At 33.3% G+C, this 13,027-nt stretch overlaps 1 pseudogene; it reads left to right on the top strand.

The window, feature by feature from the left end:
- Nucleotides 1-11,311, top strand: part of LOC139863938 (cysteine-rich receptor-like protein kinase 44) — a 173,013-nt pseudogene extending 161,702 nt beyond the window's left edge.
- The last annotated feature ends 1,716 nt before the right edge of the window (nt 11,312-13,027 follow it).

The following is a 13,027-nucleotide window of genomic DNA, read 5'->3' as shown; positions in this document are numbered from 1 at the left end:
GTTTGTATTCTAAATCATAGGTTATAGGTCAAACTTTGGTAAAACTTATGAAAGTGATCATTTTCCATTATAAAAACAACATTTAATGATCATTTTTCTAAAAATACTTACACTTTGAGTTAAACGATGAAATTTTTATGTGTTAACATATTCATAAGAAATATCATTTTTCCAGAACATGAATTTCCAATTCAAAGTTCAAGATGGTTTTTAATTATCCAACCCAAAACAGCCCCCTGTTGCACTCCGATGACGTAGATTCAGTTTTTAAGGTGTTCTTTGTAAAACCAAGTTATATCTTGTTAAGTTAGCATATCATTATGATATATTACAGGTCTTGAAGTGTTTTAAAAGTTAAGTTAGAAGGATCTATTTAGTTTGCAAACAAGTTTGAAATCATTCAAACTATGTTCTTTTTGTTAAAATTTTACAACATAAAATAAGATAGCTATATAATTATGAATCGAACAAGATTATGAACAAGGTTACTACCTCAAGTTACTTGGACAAAGTTACTGTAAGAGATAAGAAAAAATCTTGGAATCAAAGAGTGGTGGAGTTAGATCAAAAGGTTGGAAGTATACTTCTTCAAATGGGTGGTTATTTTGATATGTTCTTGAAAGAGTTTTCTTATGGTGTTTAAGGCTTGTAATTGAAGCTAAATGATGGAGAAAATGCTTGGAGATGATCAAGTATGAAGTTAAGAGTATTTTGAGAGAAAAATGAAGGTGTAGGTATGAGAAAATGGAGTGAAGAAATGGTGTTCATTCATAAAAACGTTTCTAGTTTATAAAGAAAGAAAAGGATTCCTAATTTTGTTTTCTTACTAATAATTCATGCTACTTGACAAATCCTAGTTACCTTATATCTAGGGCAGTAATAATGTTGATTAGGATGTTGATTTGATGTGTATATACCAATAGTAAATACATATAGAACCTGAGTATGATACGGGTACATATACCCTAGATATACGTATAGATATCTCGAGGAAACGGAATGAGAATTCAAATATAGCTATCTTTTGTGAATATACTTACATTGTTTTATGTATTTAAGTCCTTAAAAAGTGATTAGATACATTATATATACGATACATGTATAAGCATTATAGGTTATAAGTATATATATCAAAGAATGTTACGTATAGTTATCGTTTTGAAAACTTAAGTTAGTAGTTTTAAAATATACTTATAACTCATTGTCATTAGTACACAATGAGATGTTAAACCATCCTTAGATCATGTTAAATATATATATAAATAAATATATATACACAAACGTATAATTATCGTATGTTATATAGTTCGTGATATCATCGGTCAAATTGGACGGTCAAACGTTGTGTAAAACTCTTTTCAAAAACACAAGTCTCAATAATTTGGATTGCTTATCATGTTGGTAAGGTTTAATTTATGTAAATATTAATCTCATAAGTATAAAACGATTGGAAAAATCCGGGTCGTTACAGTACCTACCCGTTAAATAAATTTCGTCCCGAAATTTGAATGGGATGGTCATGGCTGACAATAAGTATGTTTTCATGACGTATACGAGTTGTAAATTAGAGTTTTATTATCATCAAGTAATATTGATAAAGCAATTTGATTTTTGTGAAGAGTACGAGTGAGGCTATCACCAAAGGGTGAAATGAGTAGGTATAGATTCGTCATATCTTTTGACGTAGATAGGATTGATTTCCAAGTTCAAGAGATTTGGAGTAAAATCTTCATAATGAGATTTGATTCTTCGATAATCAAGGAAATTAGAATCCGCTTTAAATGCGATCATCTATTTTAATTGCTCTGTCGGATCTTTTACTATAAATCCACCTCCTTTCATTTCCTTACAACTCCTACCTTCTATTCTTCCTCCCTCAATTCATACTTTAAAACATTTATCAGTATGCTTCATCCAGTACTGATCCTGGATATACTCTTAACTTTCATCTCTGTCATTCTTCTTTTTCATCTACCTCCGGAGGATTTTATTTATTTCTACTATTACCTTGGGGTTATAGTATTGTTAATTCTCCCGTGCCTTTACATTGCAATACGTATTGATATACACGGTTTGTAATTTATTTGTTGTTGTCGAGCTTTATATTTTCTTTTATATTCAACAGTTCCATACTTCTGTTTCCTCTTCCCGACTTCGAGTCAAGCGAATAATGGTCCGGAATTCGTAGGTATGAATTTTGAAATAAACATAGTTAATGTTCTAAGAAGGAAATAGTAATTGCACGATCTTGATTTGGTAAGTTACCAGAATTTCCGAAAAGATAGAATTATCAAGGAGATATGTTCTTAATATGTTTAGAGATTGGGTAGAATGTAAGAGTTGTGTAACATGGCACATGATGACGTTATGATCTGTGAATCATTATGTTCCATTTAGAAACTCAGCATGAATTACTGTAATATAATTACGTTGATCAAGTGTCATTATATTATACTAATTCATGCTTCAGTTTCCAACACTACTTCAAAACATTCATATTTTAAACTCGAATTTTTCAGAATTTAGAAACTAACACAGTTTCTTTTATGTTGTAACGCAAATATTGTGAAGAGATAAATGATTTTTGATGAGGATAGTTGGGAATATATCTTCAGGAATATCGGAGATACTTATAATAAAAAATACGATGATATCTTAGAATATCTAAGATCAGGGAATGACGCGGAAAATCTGTCTATGAAGGTTTAGAATAAGGAGTAAGGTTCTTACTAACGGTTTCAGCAGACACTGAATCATTTAAATCCTTTGAAGGTAGATTTCGTCATTGTGATTTGTCCACGACCTCCTTTATACTTTGCTCAATCCGTTTTCCAGTACCAAATTTTTCGTTCGAGCTTCTCCAATCTATTATTCTTTATTGTCAAACTTCTGACCGTAATTGTTGTCTAATGTCTTTACCACTTTATCAGTCTTTTCCAAAACTTAATAGCACTAATTCGTAGACTGGAGCATTTCTCAGAAACTTCACATTTGAAATATGTAATTCTTGTGGATAGACGTTGTATATATATATAACTGCCGAAATAGAAATGTTGCGAGATTTCAAAATACCAATTGTTGATTCCGCCAAAGGGGTAACGAGTTGCTGGTACATCTGCTGATAATGACGTGGAATATAAAAGGTTTCCTGGTAAAAAAAGGGTAATCGTATGTATTACAGGTTATAATAAGGCTTCTTCGAATGGAAAGTCGAGGTTGACTTGCTGAAACTGTGACAAAATTTGCTATTTTGAAAAGGAATCACAAAGTTATTTTTGCTAATAAATGCTAAAAGATTTAACGCGGATACGTGTTAAATTATGTCCTTGGTTTCGAGAGCTTTTCAGGTGCAAGACTGCGGGTAATGTGTGGTTGGATCATCATCTCGATTGTCCATTATTTGAAGTGTCTTCAGGAATTTCGAATGGTTTGATCATAGATTGTAATTGTTAATATACATATGATGTTTTAGGACTTTGAATGATACAAATATTTTTTCTAGGTTCCAAGAATCGAATGATGTTCTAGCATAGTTTTAAAGTCAAAGTATAGTTTTGAAAGATGTAAGAGTCCTAAGAGTGATGTCTTCTGTTAAGTCTTGACTTGGATTTCATTTTGTCGTAATCAAATTTGGATGAGAATGGTTGTTTTGATTTCTATGAAAGAATGTATATTATTGTGAAGGTAGTGAGTATAGTTGATGATTGTTGAATCAGAGTCGAAGAATATAATCATATTAATTGTGAATTTATATATCTCTCGGGTATTACCTACCCGTTAAAAAAAAATTTCACAAGTAATGTTTTGTACCAGAGAATTTTATTACAATCTTTATGAAAATATATGTACATATATATCTTCTTCAGATGTAATCATGAATTTGATAAGTCAATATAATATTAGACTCATTTGATTTTCGGTTTGAGCTAGAATAAGTAATCACTAAAATGATTAGGAACCACATATTCTTCACAGAATATTAATGAAGTTATGGATCAATATTTCATTATTTATTCTTATATATATTTCCTTAGTGAATCATGCTGATACTCATTGAACTGTTGCTAACTTAGAAAGATATGAATGTTGTTTCCCAGTAAGCTTCGAGTACATTGAAGATGAAAGTGTAAAATCAAACATATTATTGAATAATACACTTGGTTTATTATAAAACGAAATTCATTGAATTGAAACAGGGATTGTAGTTAACGATGATTAAGTTGCTGACGAAGGACGTACATCATTGCATATTTGTAGTATGAATTTAAACGAGTAGTATCTACCCTTTTTTCAATTCATACTTAATAGCTTAGTACGAAAAGATTTATTTTGGTTTCCGAATTCATATATATAAAATATTTATATAAATTCTTCAGAAGAATGAGTTAATACTTCATAACTTGTTGATGCAATATACGCGTTATTGATGATGTCCACGGTGATTCTTGAACTGGTGGAGCTTGTGATGTTAAAGTTGCTGACGATTCTAACGATGTTGACAGCACTGACTGTGTTGGTGAGGCTAAGGGTACTGCTGATGCTGTTGGTAAAACAAGTCTAGCTTGTACCTTACGTATCATTCTTGTCGGGGTTTCTACTCTTCCTTTTATCATTTCTGTCCACTCATCTGATTTATGGTTATGCAGAAATAGGTAATCTCTATGTCTTTAGAGATTACATAATCACCATAGAATGTTTCTCAGATTGAAGTTATGAATAAATACTTCATCGTTTATTGTTGTTGGTACTTCTTGGTATCTATGGTGCGTGTGACATTGATATCCGAGGTACGGATGGTGATATTGAGGCGTGTGATGCGGATGTGATTGTTGGTGGTGGTAATGATCCTGTTGATGTTGATGATGGTGATAACGTTGATGCTGGTGATGCTGCTGGTGCTTAGGGTATTGAGGCTTGCGATGTTGATGTTATTGACGGTACTGGTTATGCTGCTGATGCTGCTGATGGTGTTTTTAACCTTCGTACCGTATTCTCCAAAGCCACTACCCGAGTGCGAAGCTCGTTGACTTCTTCTATTACACCGGGGTGATTGTCGGTTCGGACGAGCGGATAAATAAAATCTAGAATTTGATGTAGTATATAATCGTGACGAGATACTCTGGAAATGAGAGAGAAAATAGTTTCTCGAACAGGTTCGCCGGTAAGTGCTTCAGGTTCATCGTCAAGAGGACAATTTGGTGGATGGAAGGGATCACCTTCTTCTTGTCTCCAATGATTGAGGAGGCTACGAATCCATCCCCAATCCATCTAAAATAGATGATGACTGATTGGTTAATCCATTCCGGTCACACTGCTTTCGGAGCTTGAGTGGTATTCCATATCGGAATCTGAGGGACTTCAACTAGTGACGAGTTCCATTTCGTATGATTGAATAAAGGATTTTTCGATATGAAATGATTTTCTAGCTATCGGGTGGTATTCTAATTATATAGAATATCCACATATATAGAACAAAAGATCTCATAGATTACGGAGGGATTTACGGAATATGTCAGACAAAGTTTACAGTAACAGATACGCGTAGATATGAATTAGCAAATACGCTAAGATATGAATTTTATCTATACACCATTCATGCAATGAATGCAGTAAGACGCGTTTAGACTTAAGATGATAAGCAGGTAATTTCCTACAGATGATAAGTAGATGATTTTCGACACAAAACGATAAGCAAAATTTTGACATGCAGACACGGTGGAAGTCCAGACTCACTAATGCAACCTAACGACTTATCAGTTAGACACACTAATGCAGACCTGGTTCGCTAAGACCACCGCTCTGATACCACATGAAACGACCCGACCCAATCCATAGGAACGAATACAATAACATATGATTACATCGCGAGGCATTTGACCTCTATATGATACGTTTCATAAACATTGCATTCTTTTGAAAAGATATACCATAAATGAATATTTAAAATTAAATGTTTTCGACATCTGATGATTTCTACATATAAACAATCACCGTAAATAACAGTTTACAAGAATACTTTCGTTGACAATGCAGTCAAAATAAATACACGGTGATGATTTTGTGAATGCAATGCTTCCTCGAATAAAACATGTATGACTCCATGCACATGGTTTCTCTAACATATATTCAAACAGCGGAAGACTTCTAGGAACCTGAGAATAAACATGCTTTAAACGTCAACATAAAGTTGGTGAGATATAGGTTTAATGCTAGCAGCGTTATAAATATAGACCACAAGATTTCATATACATAAACGTTTTAATAAAAAATATTCTAAGTTGTTGAGCACTTGATAACCATACTTAACATTTAATCAACGTCGCATATTCCCTTTATTATGAAATCTTACTACACCGTACCAAGTGTAGTCACCGAAACGAAGTACTGTGCAACCGTTGAATACTGGTCATCCAGTCCGGTTGGGGTTGTCAGGCCCGATAGATCTATCAACAGGATTCGCGTTTACAATACCTCATGTAAATAGTAGTTACCAAGTTACAGGGAAGTATGCCAGTGGTACAACTCAACGTAGAATATACATTTTTAATCACTTGTGTCCATAACATAAATCATAAAATGCATGTATTCTCATCCCGAAATATTTAGAGTTTAAAAGTGGGACTATATACTCACTTTTGCCTTGAAGGTATTTAACTCGACTTGGTCTCCGATAGATATCACAAACCTAAGCATATATATATAATATATCAATATATTTTCTTTTCAAGTAATCGTTACATATATATATATATATATATATATATATATATATATATATATATATATACTTATAATACTTTTAATATTTTCTTAGTACGTAGTTAGCAGTCCGATGTTAGTGGTCCACAATTAGTTGCTCAATAAAATAAATAAAGACAACATCGTATTCGTATTGATCAGAATTAATCTCGACCCATGGTACCATGTTGTCAAATGACGTGTTGCGTACATAAAGTACCGTGTTGTCAAATGACGTGTTGCGTACAATCATGAGGTCTTATGATTAATCTTCTCGTGTTGTTTACGGGTGGTCCTGAAATATATAAAATCAAATCATAAGTAATTATATATAAAATATCATATTAATTAGAAAAGATATGATTAATTTACTTTATCTCCAAATATTTTCGTAGCTAAACTAGCTTCGGATACCCAATCTTGTTTAGTCGTAGTTTCTTCATTACAACTCCGTTTTTGTTGGTTCAACTTGCCACTTCCTTGGATCGAGTCAAATTTTAAGAATATGAACTAAAAATACCTTAGTTTGTATTCGAAATCACAGGTTATAGGTCAAACTTTGGTAAAACTTATGAAAGTGATCATTTTCCATCATAAAAACAACATTTAATGATCATTTTTCTAAAAATACTTACACTTTGAGTTAAACCATGAAATTTTTATGTGTTAACATATTCATAAGAAATATCATTTTTCCAGAACATGAACTTCCAATTCAAAGTTCAAGATGGTTTTTAATTATCCAACCCAAAACAGCCCCCGGTTGCACTCCGATGACGTAGATTCAGTTTTTAAGGTGTTCTTTGTAAAACCAAGTTATATCTTGTTAAGTTAGCATATCATTATGATATATTACAGGTCTTGAAGTGTTTTAAAAGTTAAGTTAGAAGGATCTATTTAGTTTTCAAACAAGTTTGAAATCATTCAAACTATGTTCTTGTTGTTAAAATTTTACAACATAAAATAAGATAGCTATATAATTATGAATCGAACAAGATTATGAACAAGGTTACTACCTCAAGTTACTTGGACAAAGTTACTGTAAGCGATAATAAAAAATCTTGGAATCAAAGAGTGGTGGAGTTAGATCAAAAGGTTGGAAGTATACTTCTTCAAATGGGTGGTTATTTTGATATGTTCTTCAAAGAGTTTTCTTATGGTGTTTAAGGCTTGTAATTGAAGCTAAATGATGGGGAAAATGCTTGGAGATGATCAAGTATGAAGTTAAGAGTATTTTGAGAGAGAAATGAGGGTGTAGGTATGAGAAAATGGAGTGAAGAAATGGTGTTCATTCATAAAAACGTTTTTAGTTTATAAAGAAAGAAAAGGATTCCTAATTTTGTTTTCTTACTAATAATTCATGCTACTTGACAAATCCTAGTTACCTCATATCTAGGGCAGTAATAATGTTGATTAGGATGTTGATTTGATGTGTATATACCAATAGTAAATACATATAGAAGCTGAGTATGATACGGGTACATATACCCTAGATATACGTATAGAAATCTTGAGGAAACGGAATGAGAATTCAAATATAGCTATCTTTTATGATTATACTTATATTGTTTTATGTATTTAAGTCCTTAAAAAGTGATTAGATACATTATATATACGATACATGTATAAGCATTATAGATTATAAGTATATATATCAAAGAATGTTACGTATAGTTATCGTTTTGAAAACTTAAGTCAGTAGTTTTAAAATATACTTATAACTCATTGTTATTAGTACACAATGAGATGTTAAACTATCCTTAGATCATGTTAAATATATATAAATACATATATATACACAAACGTATAATTATCGTATGTTATATAGTTCATGATATCATCGGTCAAATTGGACGGTCAAACGTTGTGTAAAACTCTTTTCAAAAACACAAGTCTCAACAATTTGGATTGCTTATCATGTTGGTAAGGTTTAATTTATGTAAATATTAATCTCATAAGTATAAAACGATTGGAAAAATCCTGGTCGTTACACAAATCGTATCGCCACTCGCAACATCAAAATCGGAACTCTCTCATAAAACTTCCGCAACTTAAAAACATGTATCTCAAGATCCAACGGCCCTATCATCACCAATATTCTACCACTCTTAAACCATTACTTTTGGAACCTAGAGTCCAAGTTTCACATCGATCCAACGGTAGACGAGCCGTCTATCATTATTCTCTCACTGTAGCTCCGAACCCGAACAACTGCAATTTCAAAAAAAACATAACTCCAGTTCTAACAGATTGATCAGTGTCAAATTCTGACTACGACTAGATATATACGTCTTTTACTTATAGTAAAATTTTTAAGGCCATCCGACGGTTAACGAACCCGTAATGATTTTACTTCTCTAACAGCTCCGAATTCTAACTGTTTAAACCTGAATGGCAGCAGCTTCGAAAAACTATATCTCGAGATCCAACGGTTTGATCTTCCTCAAATTTTTACGGCCACTAGACCTATGTATCTAGCACCATCGGTAAATATTTCAAATCAATCCAATGGTTAACGAACCTGTTACGATTTTTCTCCTCCATCTGCGCAGTAAAATACGAATTTTGAAAGTTCATCATTCCCTCGAACGGGACCGCAAGGAATGATAACTTAGATCCGATACCCGGATCTTTCCGAAAATCTCTTCTAGTATCTTCAGCAACAATACCTTGTCTAGATCTCAACACAAGTTGCAAGACACACAACCCTGTCGTTTAAATCAACCGCAAAAGAACTAGCATACAACAAATTGCGATCGTGACCTTAAGTCTCGCGATCGTAACATTCAACATCATCTTTTTTCTTCTTGATTCCAACTCGCTATCATGCCCGAACTCGTAACCTTGACGCTCTGATACCACCTGTTAGGAATTTAGGGAACTAACCAAGACAATCGATTGATCTCAATCACTAACCCACGAATGACAAACGAATTTAAAACGATAAATAAAGTACAAACGACACGGGTATTTAACGTGGTTATATCCCAACTCCAAAACGCGGATAAGGGTTTACTCCACGGGCGCAAACCAGAGATTTTTCACTATATTTTTCGTGCACACATTACAATGAGGTTATGGGGTCTATTTATAGGGGAAGCTTTAAACTTAAAACCTTGTTGCATAAGTTTAATTTGGCCTTCAGGTACAAGAAACATTCCATAAAAAAATAACTTGCTCCTTAAGTAAACTTGTCTTCTAAGCTTAACTTGTATTCGAAGCTTGACTAGTCCTCTAAACTTGACTTAATCTCCAAGGTATTTCTATCTTGTTTCCTTTTTTTTGTTTCAATGCTTCATCCTTCAAGAAGAAATAAATAAGGAAATAAAATCCCTACGAATTGTTCACCAAGTTATACCTGAATTCTTGTTCCTTTGATCAAATTCTTCACACCTTCAACACGTATTGCAAACTGTTGATACATTAATGATTACTGATTATGCACATAATATGTTCATTTTGAAATTCTTAGTATGCTAAAGATTATATTTTTTTTAATAATGGAGGTGCAAGAAAGGGGACTCTGAACTGGACCCAAAGATATGAAATAATAGCGGGGATAGCAAAGGGTCTTTCTCATTTGCATAATGATCTCTATGTGAAAATTGTTCACATAGACATTAAATAGAGCGACATTTTACTTAGTGATGATTTTAAACCAAAAATAGCAGATTTTGGACTGGCAAGGCTTCAACTAGAGGACCAAACTCATATCACCACCAAGTTTGCAGGGAAATTGTAAGTTTAATTTACCATATAATTTGTTTGATATTGCAATTCTCCTTTTTAGTATAATTTGTTTCCTCAGTTTTACCATTTGATGTGATATCAGGGGATACGCAGCACCAGAATACGCACTTCATGGTATTTTATTAGATAAAGTTGATTATTAGCGGTTAAAGAAGTACTAAAGTGATGTCTGATCAACCATCCACAGATTTCCTTCTCGAAAACGTGAGTTTTCGATTCCATGTTAATACCATCTTATTTTTATTTCTTCTTAGTAATACATAAGCATCCAAATGATACAAGAAACGAAAAATGTACACTAGAGGGGTACTTTAGAAGAAATTTTTTTATAATTAATGATAATAAAGTTACCTCTTTACTGCACATCAATACCTAAAATCTTCATAAGCTAGAGGAGTGTTATAGATCATTTTCTCATTATTTATTTTCAACTTCTATACTGTTTTTTCTTTAATTTTAAAAACAGGCATGGAATTTGTACAAGAATAAAATACATTCAAACATCATTGATGACACTTTGGAGTTGAACCTACACGAACAAGAGCAAGTGATGAAAATAATTGAGATAGCTTTATTGTGCACCGAATCACCAGTTTCAAATAGACTAACAATGTCCGAACTGGTTTTGATGCTTCAAGAAGGTCAATTATTAGGAAAAAGACAACTAACAAGACCTGCTTTTGTGAACAATAAAGATAGGAGGATTCATATTGGCACTTCAAATATATCTTTTGCTACTGAAAATGCTTATATAATTCCAAAGGCATTAGAGGCAACTCCACCACTACATAGTACGAAGACAGAAACTGATCAATCAGATTGAAAGTAAACATATTAAGGTGATAAATGATGGAAAGTTATGTAATTTATTTATAAAACTTGTGGTTATTATGGATTCACTCAATGACATAAGGTGAGTTGTTTTAGTTGTAAGAAAAGGTAAATAGCTTAATGGATTTCATATACATCATACTCACAATTATACAAATGCATATGTTACCGTAAAAAATAAGAGTCACTGTTGCCTGGATACAAATATAATTTGTTTTTGATGGACACCCACCGTTGCCTGGTGCCCTAATATCTAATTTGGAAAGCTAAAAGACAAATAGAAAGTTAGAAACATAAATGGAGAAGATGAACATGAAAAAAGCGTCGCAAATAGTACTTTGATTAGATAATATGTAGTTTATATCAAGCTGGTGGTGGCCAACGAAGGCCACCAGACTTTGTTTGTATTTGGATGGTAGAAGCGGGGTCTACCACCCTGGTAGTGGTGGTGGACACTACTGTCGCTAGAAGATGGTGGATGGTTTGTTTCTATCATGAACGCTTACAGTGGCCTTTCAACATATTGGTAGCAGCCACCGGAGGTTTTTTGCTCAAATCTGAATCATGTGGTAGTTGTGATGTTTAGTGACCCTGTTGGCGATGGCATTTTTCGGTGGCTGGAGATGGCGGGTGATGGAGGGGGATCGGAGGAGATGGTGGTGGTGGGTCGTGGCAGGGATATGGGTTTATATTGTCTTGGGTTTTCTTAGCGGGGTTTTTATCCTTCTCAATGGCACCTTTGGGTTTGGACTACGCAACGTTTGGAGATCCCAGCTCCAAAGGAGGATTCGCTTAGGTGGTTGTTTTGTGTTTGTAGTATGCGGTGTCGGTTGACGTTCTCCCAATCATCGTCCTTGTTGTCTATTTACTTTGATTTCTAGCCTTTTTAGTATATCTTGTGCTTAATTAAGTTATTTGTGTTTAGCTTCTTAGGCTAGTTTTTGCTTCATAGTCATTTTTTTTGCCTTGTCGGCTCAAATTTGATTTAAGTTAGTGATTTATTGCTGCTTGTTTTAGCTATGTTTGAATTTTTATTTTATCGAATGTACTTGTTGATTTTTGAATCCGTTATAAATTTTTATATTGTTTGAGAAGGAAAATGAATTCTACATGCCAATATATTTCAGCCCAAATTTGAAAATTTTGGTGTAGAGAAACTGATATGTGCACGGATCTTGACCACATTTATATGTGTTAGGAATTTAGGACCCAACAAGACAAGTGCATTATACCAATCACTAACCTACAAACGATAAATGAACTAGCTAAAGCATATGAATGATAAATAAATGCATAAACCATACAAGGATTTAACTTGGTTATATACCAACTCCAAAACACGGAAAAAGGTTTACTCCACGGGTCCAAAGGAGATATTTTCTATCATTAATTTCGTGCACAGAAGTTACAGGTTAGAAGGGTTATATCTATAGTGCAAAACAACAATGATTTAGAAGTAAACAGAGAATCGTAATCGCTTTCCAATTTCTAACCGCCATACTAGTTATGGTGACCTATACCTTCCATTGCGACCACGAAGTCCTCAGCTCCAGGAGTCCAATTCTCTGCCCAACACCTTTTAATAATACTGAATAAACTTACCCGAATCACGCTGCACATCCCCATCGATGACACCAAAAACACCGCTGCGCGATAATTTAGTCTCTTAGTCACTAACTTGAGCTATATCGGGTTTTTTTGCCACCAT

This window comes from Rutidosis leptorrhynchoides, chromosome 8 (assembly GCF_046630445.1).
Source record: "Rutidosis leptorrhynchoides isolate AG116_Rl617_1_P2 chromosome 8, CSIRO_AGI_Rlap_v1, whole genome shotgun sequence".
Taxonomy (NCBI): Eukaryota; Viridiplantae; Streptophyta; class Magnoliopsida; order Asterales; family Asteraceae; genus Rutidosis; species Rutidosis leptorrhynchoides.
The sequence above is the reverse complement of the archived record's forward strand: the minus strand, read 5'-3'. Positions and strand labels throughout refer to the sequence as shown.